Source organism: Eulemur rufifrons, chromosome 3 (assembly GCF_041146395.1).
Source record: "Eulemur rufifrons isolate Redbay chromosome 3, OSU_ERuf_1, whole genome shotgun sequence".
NCBI classification, from domain to species: domain Eukaryota; kingdom Metazoa; phylum Chordata; class Mammalia; order Primates; family Lemuridae; genus Eulemur; species Eulemur rufifrons.
Window position 1 is genome coordinate 51,375,058 of NC_090985.1, and position 12,017 is coordinate 51,387,074.

Consider the following 12,017-nt stretch of genomic DNA (forward strand, 5'->3'; position numbering starts at 1 on the left):
TAACTTACTGTCATGCTAGTTGTGTTCATTTGCTCTTGGGTTCAGTGGCTGCTTGGAGTTTCACAAATAATAATAAAATCAAATAAAACCAATATATATCATTTAAATTAATTGAGGTAACCGTAGGCATTAAATATCCTTAAAGCACAGAGCAAAAGCTGAATTAGCAATGATAAATGAATTGTTAACAGTCATTTGTAAAACCCCTCATAGGAAGACACAGTTTTAAATAAGATATCACTTCAAATATATTAATTAAGAAGTATCCATTTCAGAAGAAAAGAGTATAATGACCAGAAATATACACTGATAGAGAACTCTGCATAAGGCAAGAAAGCTGTTTAAATTATTGCCTAAATTGGGGTGGATAAGACATAGGTCAGCAAACTTTTTTGTAAAGTGCTAAATAGCATTTTTTTAGGCTCTAAGAATCATAAGGTCTCTGTCACAACTACTCAACTCTGCCATTGTAGCACAAAAGGAGACAAAGATATATATGGTGAATATACTAATAAAACATTATACATAAAAAAATTGCCTGGACTTGGCCTGAGTGTGGTATAATAGTTTATAGACCTTTGGTGTAAGAAAACAAAATCATTAACAAATTTAACTGAACATAAGTCAAAATTTTCCCCTTTCTGATGTCTAGCTTTTGTTAGCTTTTTTGCAAACAGCAAAGTGGAAGGAAGGATTGTAAAAATGTCTCATTATTATGACCAAGTATCAGAGTAAAGTAAAACCTGGAGGTATGAAACATTCAAAAAATCATTTTTACAAGCCCCATTTTGATGTAATTTGACCAATGCAATTGTATACCCAAATCACTCTATCTTCTACTACTATTTACTCATCTCCCTCACCACAAGAGGTGCCATTTCAGTTACTATCAATTAAAAACTCAAATTCCTTAATTCAAATAGAGGCAGTTACAGATCAACTTTATAACTTGCCATTAAGCCACAAAAATTACCAAGGAAAGGCCTGAATGAATATAGGTTGCTCTTACAATTAAAAAGAAAAAGCTAGTTATCTCCTGTTAACTGAAAAGAGAAAGACAAGTAATAATGGAGCGTGTGTGTATGTGTGTGTGTATACGCATTTATAAGTGTGAGAGAGAGGGAGTAGGAATGTGTGATATATAGATTCATAGCTATGAAAATGCATGGAAATAGTGAAAAATGTGGTAGCCATCCATTTTTTTAACTTCCTGAAACCATTTCAACCTTTTTTCAGTAATAGCTCCCCTAATGTTGACGAATTATTCTTTCTCACTCTAGCCATGAGCTTCTCCCATCTTCCATACATTGGCCTGAATACTAAGCCGAAACTGAGCCAGTAAAAGCATATGTTCCTTCCAGCCCATGAGTGTGGCTGGGAGTTGGAGGAATTGGTACAGCCCCTTCAAAACCTTCCCTGGAGTTTTATCATTTTATATGGGAGACAGTCACTATGTAGCCTGCTAGTATTATGATAGATGTTTATGGAAATATTTTCTGCTTATACATTTCTTTCTATATATGTACATAAAAAGATGAGCTTATATTTTTCCTATTTATTAAAATGAGATCATGATATACTTAAAATTGTCCAATTTTTATGGAAAATGTACACTTTGCATTTGTAATTACATTAGGAGTGCAATTGCATTACATTAATGCATGAGTAACCTAATTCATTTTAATATGAATATTGTATTTTTTACACACACAAACAAATTGTCCTTCCAAAATAGTTTACCACATAGTGTCTCAAATACAGAATGATATTTACAGCTAATATCCATTGAATATGCTGTGCTAGGCAATTTTTATGTATTAACTTATTTGGTTCCCACACAATCTCTATCAGGCTGTTGATATTATCATTATTGCTATTTATTATTACTATTCCTTTTTAGAGGAGAAAATCAAGGCCTAAGAAAGTCCAATAACTTGTCCATGGTTACACATTAAGTCATATAACTGAGATTTGAATTCACACAATCTAGTTTCAAAAAACCAGCTCTTAACTGCTATGGTATTGTTCTTCTGTATCTGAGAATATGTTTCCCATGCTCTTGTTAACATGAATGTTATCAGTCTTTCAAATTTTATCAATTCAGTGGTCTTAAAAAAAACTCAATTCAATTTCTTTAATTATCAGTGAATTTGAGCATCTTTATAGTTGGTTATTGGTCATTTTCTTTTTTTCCTATAAATTACTCATTCAAATGTCTTTCTCATTTTTCTGTCAGGCTGCATGCCTTTTAATATTGATTTAAAGGAAGCCAATCTGTTACATGTGTTGCAATGATTTTCCTTTTGTTGCCATTTACCTTTGATATTTATAATGTTTTTCTCTGTTAGGATCTTATAAAAGTTTGGTATAGTCAAATCTGTCAATCATTCCCTTCATGAATTATTGGTGGTGTGACTAGCTGAAGATGGCCCACAACTAGAAAATACAAACATATTTTCTCCCAGTAGTTTAGTTGTATTATAATGTTAAAATATTTACCATTTTGAATTAAAGGATCTTAATTTATCTTCATCAAAATTAATCACATTTTGAAAAACAAATATTTTCCACAGATTTTAAATGTCACATTTATCATTCGTAAACATCCACAAAGCCTTGAAGCTGTTTCTGAACTCACTATTTTGTTTTATTGATCTATGTATCTTTTCCTAAGTCAATAATGTATTTCTTTCATCTCTAGACATTTATAATACTTGTGGATACCAGATGAAGCAGATCTCATTCAATAGTTCCTTGTTTTCAAAACTTTTTAGCTGTTCATACAAATCTTTTAGATGGATATTATAGTTAATGTTACATATTAATATAATATACTTAAAATTCTTATAATATTAAAACTTCCCACCCAGAAAATGTTCATTTATACTATTTATACAAGACTTTTATCTTTATGAGTTATTTTTAAATGTTTCCTTACATATGACCTGCACATTTCCTATTTTCTTTACCTTTTGATGCTTCTGTGTAAGTGCTATCTTTTCCTCCATTATACTTCATTTTCACATATACAAATTATATTTCATTACTGTTTTTATTTGTCATACCAAAATTAACTTGATTTGTTTACTTTTAAGTATATATTTAAAATTTTTTATTGAAAAATAAAAATTGTATGTGTTTATGATATGCAACATGTTGGTTTTGAAATATGTATGCATTGTGGAATGGCTAAATTCAACTAATTAAGATATTTTTGAAAATTGCTAAAAGAGTAGGATTTAAGTGCTCTCACCTCAAAAACAAACAAACAAAAAAAGTTAAGTATGTGAGTAAATGCATTGCTGGTTTTGTATCAGCATTTTGCTTAGAATTCAACCAGTCTACTAAACTGTCATCTTAGTCTTAACAATTTATAACTGAATTAATTAAGTTTTCCTGGTAGGCAACCCTGTTAGCTACCACTAATAAGGATAATTCATCTCCTTTTCAAATTTATAGTTCTTGATATTATTTCTTTATCTCATCTAAAGTTTTTAGCATAAATGTTCAGAAAAATAGGCGAATAATATCTATCTATATCTCACTAGAGTAATACTATCCTGGGATAGCATTCACAAAAATTCATGTCCTTCCTAGAACCTCAGAATATGACTTTATTTGGAAATAAGGAGTTACAGATATAATCAATTAAGATGAGTCTATACTCCAGGGGACCCTTACTCCAACATGACGCAAGAAAAGGAAGAGACACAAACACAGAGACTCAGGGGAAACACCATGTGAAGACAGAGGCAGAGATTAATACAAACCAAGCCAAAGATTGCCAGTAAGCACCAAAAGCTAGGAGAAAAGCCTGGAACAGCTTGTCTCTTAGTGCCTCCCATAGTAATGAACCCTGCTGAGATCTTGATTTTGGACTTCTAGCTTCTAGAACTGAGAAAAAAATACATTTCTGTAGTTTTAAATCACTGAGTTTGTGATACTTTGTTGTGGCAGCCCTAGGAAACTAATAAAAATGTTCATTATACCTTTTACTAACTGGAGATGACATCTTTAAGATTCTAAAGATATTCTTTATCAAATTTGAGAAATATCCTTCTATTTCTCTTTTACATAAGCTTGTGCTATGTTTGTTCAATATAATGACCTCCCAGCAGGTGTAATTGATATAGTTCTATTATTTTTCCCCTTTTATTATGTTAATATTGTGACAGATTACAAAAACCTTAACAACTCTTACCTGTCATGAATTTACAAATCCTTACAATTTGCCTTTGTAGCTCCTGGCAGTAAGCGGAAGGATCTATTTCACTCTTCTGCGAATTTATGCTGTCCTTATGCCTTACCTTGTCCAAGAGAATGTGGCAAAAGTAATACTTTTCAACTGCAAGCCTAGGTCTCAAAGGGACTTGCATTTTTTTGTGCTTTCTCTTGGATCCTGACCACTACCATGTTAACAAGTCTGGGCTAGGCTGATGGATGAGGGATTTTGCCTGAGCTGACAACCAGACAAGTACTTATCATGTAAGTGAAGTTATCAAGTGCTAGATAACCATAGAGGCATGAGTGAATCTAGGCAATCTTAGCCAAGCCCAGCCCAGACCAGAAGTACTACCCAGCTGACTCATAGACTCAAAGGAATGATTAACGGTTGCTGTTTTTGGCCACTAGGAGTGGGAGTGATTTCTTATGCAGCAATGGCAAATGCTATAAATATAAACAATTATATAAATATATGTATATATATAAACTATATTAAAATATACAACTGATATATATAAGTAGTTTATCAATAGATTTTATAAATTAAAGCATCCTTGCTTTCTTATTAAAGAAATGGTCATACTATAAAATTATTATAAAACAGTGTTAGGTTCAATTTGCTAGTGTATATTCAGAATTTTTGCAGATATGTTCCTGAATAAGAAACCTTTAGTTTCCAGTCATTAAAATATATTAATATGGCATTCAATGTATTAATTTAAAATATATTGACATGGTATTAATATGAGGAAGATAGATAAATGCATCATTTATAAGTCAATAAAAGATATTGGTACAATAGGCAAACTTGGGTGGAGGGGCAGGGATAAATCCATTTCAACCTCACACAGAAATAAAATTCCAAATTAAAGTATTTTTAAATTATTCTTAAGTGAAATTAATAGTCAGCATAAAGGTGAATCTCTGTAAATCTTGGTCTTAAAAATGATTTTAAAGAGGCAGAAATAATAAAGATATTAGTGATATTTTTAATGCAAAAATTTTTAGTGATTTATATTTTAAACATGAAGGTGTGGGAGTGAGGAGAAACTTCCTCTTCACCCCAAAGGTTCATTCAAAGATCAACTGACAATAAGACAGATTAATAAGAGAAAGAGCTTCATTAATATTTACCATGCACATGAGGAGAATCACAGAGTAATTACCCAATATCCAGCGGGGTCTAGAAATTTATATACCGTCATTTTAGAGGGGAGAGGGAGATGAGGAATATAGGTAATTCTGTTTAGGGCAATAAATGGTTACTAGGGAGGATAAATAGATACTTGAAAGAATGACCTGATGGTGGGAAACAGATTGACTTGTAAATGATTCTCTTTGGGAATTAAATTAACCCAAAAGACAGACATTTCATTTAAAATTATTTGGGCCAGGTCTGGTCGCATTCTTGACCTTTCTTGTAATATATTGAGACAGGAGGGAGGGGAAGGAAAGTCTATTGTTCTTTTTGATGGGTCTGTTTTTTGTGAAGAAAGAGGGAAAGCCCCTTCCAATTCCTGTTGCTCTCTAAGGGACTTTAATCCTAAATGCTCTTTATGCCAAGCAAGGAGTCATATTTTGGAGTGAAATTTCCTGAGCTCCTTCAAAGGAAAATAACACCAAAACAAAATCCCATAATGTTAAAAGCAAATGACAAATTGGAAAATATTTACAATGTATATGCTTAAAAATTAACATACATATATATATGCTTAAATATTAACAGTAAAATAATGTACCATCTCATGTAAAAATGGGTATTGGATATGAATATGTAAGTCTTTAAGAGTAGAAATACAAATAACTATTGAAAGGCATTCTGAGATTGCCCCTAAATGCGGGAAAGAAGAAAGCCACAGCTCATTAGTGATGTTTGCCATGGGTTCTGTGGTAGGGAGAGGAGTGTCAGAGATTTTTGTCATTTCTAATTTATATCACTCTCCCTGATAAGTCTTTATATGTCTTTTCTCTGCTTCTCCAAATTATTTTGGGTAGATTCAGCTCAAGTCCCACCTCTTCTATGATCATCCCACTATCCCACTATCCCAGCCCATAATCATCATTGCCTGTTCACGTCGAACTTACAACCTGAATCTCCTTTTACACTAATATATTCTGGTAGTATGGTTGTTTATATTTTTAATTCTATAGTTCCCATCATGTCAAATTTGTTCTTCTTTTCAGAAAATAGAATTTTGCTTTAGTTCAAAATCTACATAAATAATAGGTGTAGAGGTGTGTGTCTAATTACATTACTTATTTTAGTGTCTGTCAGTGCATTGGTGACTGGACATATGATATTCATTTTACATACTGATAGCAAAATGTCATCTGTTAGTACCTGATAGGAAAGGTGTCGACTTCTTATATTCCAGTGATAAATCTGGCATTATTCAAAAGTGGATAATCAGAAGAGGTATTTGACCAACAAAGATAAAATTGCAGCAACGAAAAGAAGTTATAATGCTGGAATGAAATTTGAACCAAATGCAAAAAGAGTTACAGCGACAATGGCTGACTGTGGGTATGTTGACACTGCTATCATTTGAGACTCTACATATATTGCCTAACGAACTTAGTGAAGGCAAAATTATTGACATAAATGAAGACCGTACCATGGAGTACTACTCAGCTATAAGAAACAATGGTAATATAGCACCTCTTGTATTTTCCTGGATAGAGCTGGAACCCATTCTACTAAGTGAAGTATCCCAAGACTGGAAAAATAAGCACCACATGTACTCACCATCAAATTGGTTTCACTGATCATCACCTAAGGGTACATTTAGGAATAACATTAATTGGGTGTCGGGCAGATGTGGGCGGGGAGGGGATGGATGTATACAAAGGTAATGAGTGTGAGGTGCCCTGTCTAGGGGATGGACACGCTTGAAGCTCTGATTCGGGGAAGGGGGGAGCAAGGGCAATATACATAACCTAAACATTTGTACCCCCATAATATACTGAAATAAAAAAAAAAAAGAAAATCAATAAATAGTATGTTCTATAAAAATAAATAAATAAATGAAGACAGTGGCTATGAGGGAAAGGATGAACTTGAACTGTCTCAGAGAAAGTGACACTAACAAGAAAAGAAAGGGAGGAAGGAAGGGAGGGAGGGAAAAAAAAGAAAAAGAAAGAGAAAACCCACCTTTATGTTAGAGAAACATTTAGAGATATTTCACAATATTGAAAGCACAACGAATAAAATGTTGGAAGTTGATCCAAACTTAGAAAGAAGCACTCTTTATTGCAAGTTATAAATAAGAAAAGAAACAGCAGACAAGCACTGTTCAAATTATATTTGATAAATGTTTTACCAAAAAAAAAAAAAAACTTGTTTCCCAATGTATCTGTTTTAAATTACAATGTACTAAATAAATATTCATTTTCCTTTTTTTAGCATCTCCATATACTAATAACCCATAGTAAGGGGATTTTTCTATTTTTTGACAAGAATTTATAAAGTTCACAGAACAACTGTAATCTTCAGCATTGATTATTGCGATCATTTTGTATGTTTTAAGCTTTTGCATTTATTTTTATAGTCCCTCACAGCTGCATTTCTTTTCTCCTAGATAGATAGATATATACATACATTGTAATTAATAATAAATGGTCTTGGAAAAAATAAGATTAAGTGGTACAAAGTGAGGGTATGGCTGTTCAAGAAAGATATCTCTATAATGGTCATACAATGATCATTTGAGGTAGGTTATTATCCTCCTCTTCCTCTTCCCACCTCATTATATGTGAGTAAACTAAGACTAAGAAACAGTGAAATACTGAACCATAGTCATGCAGATATCATATCATCAACTGCTAGAGCTTGGAATCAGAATCATATTTATCTGAATTTATAGACCATATTCTTTTCACCACACAATGTACCTTTCCCAAATAATTTTATACTTGTGAAGGCTGAATGCATTTTTAAAATAATTTTTAATACAGCAGTCTCTTAAATGGCTTTAGTTGATAGACGGTAGTGCAGCTCAAATCGTTCATATCCAGGTTTTGCTGATTGAGAGGCCCATGGTGAATGATCAATAGTTTAGTCTTTTCTAGTCTAAATAAACAAGACTTTTAGCAGCTCACTGTCAACACCTTTTCAGGTTTTCCACAGTCCATTTTACTGGCCAAATATTGGCATGCTCCCACAAGACAGAGAAATGGGTATTTGCTTAAGCTAACACATGTCCCAAAGTTTTCCATTTAGAAGGAAAGGAAAATTATGTAGCAACATAACTTCACAAAGGAGAGTGGCTGTAGATAGTAGTGTAAGCACTTTGAGAGATGCGGGTAGAGATGCCCTACGATTTTAGAGTATTGGTTTTTCCTGGTGGGAAAATTAAATTCTGATACAGATCCCTTAAGTATAGAGAACAAAAATGGGTCTTTAATTTCTTTGCATTTAAAGGTCTTTAATTCTCTTGCATCTAAAAGTCTTTGGCAATCCTGCAATCATCAAAACACTTCAGCAACTTCTTAACTAGGAAACTTAACACCTACTTACACTATTGTTAGCTTCAGTAGTTCAAAGAATGCAAAGTCAATAGCAATTAGGAAAGAAAACCTTTGAAAAGGGAAAGATAGCAATAAAACACCTAATTGTTTCTTTTAAAACCTACTCCCTTGATACCTTCAAATGCTAATGAAATGTCATTTCCCCATGACAAATAGCACACAAATGTTTTTCTTCTTGGGTAGGAGAAAGGCATACTGTGACAATGTATATAATATCCTTCATTATTAAAACTTACATTATTCTAATGTTACTAGCTTATAATTAATGTGTAACTGAATCTAGAAGCTTAACCTCTATCCCCCATTTGTTGCTTAGCAACATTCAAGCTGAGCAAAACACAGCTAGAGTATTGACTATGGGTCACTATGGGGAAACCTGCCTGGGAATTATTGCGTTGGGATTGTTCTCTCCAGAGTGTTTTAAGCATTGTCTCTATGTAATTTAGTTGAGGCAATCTTGCCTCGCTAATGGGAAATCCTGTCTAAATAAATATGGGGCCATATAGAAACAGCCTTATTGTAAACTTTTTACTACAATAAACATGACAATTATTTTTAAGAACACATTGAATTTGGTTGCTCCTCAAAATTTCTTGCCTTCAAAAAAATAAATAAATCAGCATTTTTAATAGTTTTCTTTTGTGGTACAAATTGTAAAGGAAAAAGTAAAACCTCAAGATCCCCCGAAATTCATTAGAACAAAAGGGATAACTGAGTCACACAAGCACTGCCATCTTCTCCCCAATGAAGTACAGATGTCCTCTTTTAAGAAATGAAGGGGCTTAGAAAATGACTAAACAGGGTTTTTTGGTGGACAGGGGAAGGGAGGGAGGAAGGAAGCCTGGCTCTCAAAGTGGCCTCATAATAAAAGCCCTCAGAGAAATGTTTTTATTCAGACATTTAAAAGTGTCAGACTCTCAGCAAACCTGTTTCAGATCAATCTGGCCTGGTTGCTTTTAACAGAGATTCTCTACAGATACAAATTTCTCAGCATTATTCCTGTGTGTCTGCAGCCATCTTAAAATATGTCAAAGAAATGTTTTTGGGGGTAAAATATTTCTTATTTCCTTCAGCCCTAAAAGCAACCTCTTCAAGATGTACAGCCCCTATACAATGAGTGCTCGTCTGTTGGGTTTGGCAATCTCATTCTGTGTTCTCCATTCTTGGTGTGCTCTTGGCCAAAGAATGACATACCAAAGCATGAGGTGAAATTTATTGAGGGGGAGCAATATAGGATCATAGAGCAAGAGCAAGATATAGATTTACAGAGCAAGATACATATGCCACAGATGATGACCAGACTCCTTGTAGGAAAAGAGATCTTGGTTATGGTCTGGGCTTTGTTTTATAGTGTCCAGATAGGGACCTCCCCATGGTTCAGATGTCATCATGGAACCACTTTAATGGACAGTTGGAAGTTATGTGACCTGAGTCTTACTGCTCCTGCGGATCTCCCATGAGCCTCTCAGCCTTAGTTTGTCCTAAGTCACCCTCCAGACTCTATTGTACCTATGCCTCTTAGCCTGTGGGGTGGAGAGTCCTCTGCATTCTTTTTCAGTTGGATGGCTAAGTTCTGACTGGTAGATTGGTAGGGCATTCCCCAGGTATGGCAGTTCCTTGGGGCAGGATTAATGTGGCACAGCACTAAAATGGGAGTCTGGGGCCTACCCTTGTCCTTCTTCCCAGGTGGGGCAATTGCTTGCGGCAGCATCAAGGCAAGGCACCCATTTTCATACCTACGAGACCCAGAATCCATCACTATCTACCTAACATGTCAATTATAACTAGAGGACTGTAGCCGAAATAAATTCTTAAATGTTGATTAAAAGTTTCTTTCCACAGATGCAAACTAAGTAAAGTTTCTTAGGAAATTTCAACCCAAAATATGACTCCTTGGTATAAAGAGCATTTTGAATTAAAGACTCTTAGAGGTGTTAGAAGGAGCTTTCCCTTTATCTGCAGAAAACCAGACAGACCCATTAAAAAGAACAATCAACTGTTCCTTCCCCTCCCTGTTATCTCACTATATTACAGGAAAGAAGATCAAGAAGACCTGGCCCACATAATTTTAAGTATAAAACCTGCTTCTCTTGGCTTAATTTAATTTCCAAAGAATCATTTACAAATCAATCTGTTTCCCTCCATCCAGTCATTCTCCCAAGTATCTATTCATTCTTCCCTAGTAACCATCTATTGTCCCTAAAAAGAATTACCTATATTCCTCATCTCCCTCTCCCTTCTAAAATGAGGGTACAGAAATTTCTAGACCCCATTGAAATATTGGGTAATCACTCTGTGATTCTCCTCTTGTGCATGGTAAATAAAACACCTTCTGTTTAGTCTGCTTTATTGTGACTTGCTCTTTCAGCAAACCTTCCTGGCAGAGGGGAAGTTTCCCCTCACCCCCACACAAGGAAGAGACATGACCACTCTTCTGCCCACCCCGAGAAGATCACAACATTGACTATTTCTTTACCTCCTTTTTTGAATATTCGTCTTATCCATGTAGACTTACTGAGCACCAAATAAAACTTCACAAGAATAACATCAATTGCCTACTGCTCACATCCTTCACCCTTCTCCTTTTTCCTGAGTACTCTTAAATGTGGAGTTCTCAACCTCTTCCACAGAGAGCCAAACCACAACAGATATTTTGTGGGCTGTGCTTTTCCCTGGCACGTCCTCAAATTCTTTAAACCTCAGTGGAGTGTGAATCTTGTTTTCTGTCATTTATTATTTAAGTTAATAAAACACAATGATTGTGTCTTTTCCTTGAGGCTCAGCAGAACCAGAAAGTATAGGTCACAGGAGCATTCCTGTGTCCACTAATGAAAGGTGAAGTGGGGGGTGGAGCCAGCTATCCAAAAAATCTAGACTCAAATCTCTTCCAATAAAACACTCACAAAATAAAGATAAGAGTAAGGGGTTTATCTATTGTGTTAAAATTGTCCAGAGAATCATGTGAATTTGTGCACTACTTTCATGACAATTTGCTGCCTAAACAACTCAATTGCTACCTTTGCTAACCTAAAGATCAGGTGGAAAATTTTGATCTGAAGAAAGACTAAAGTCAAATGCCTACAAGGTTACATGGGTCTGTCTCTCCTATTCTCTCGTTCTTTCTGCCTCTTTTCTAAAAAAATATAGCCCTAGGAGATCATCTTTAATTTCCCATGTATTACAGAGACATAGGCACATAGAAATAATTTTCTAGAGTCCTAAAAATATATTAAAAAGTAAAATTATTGTTACTGATGTGAACTTTA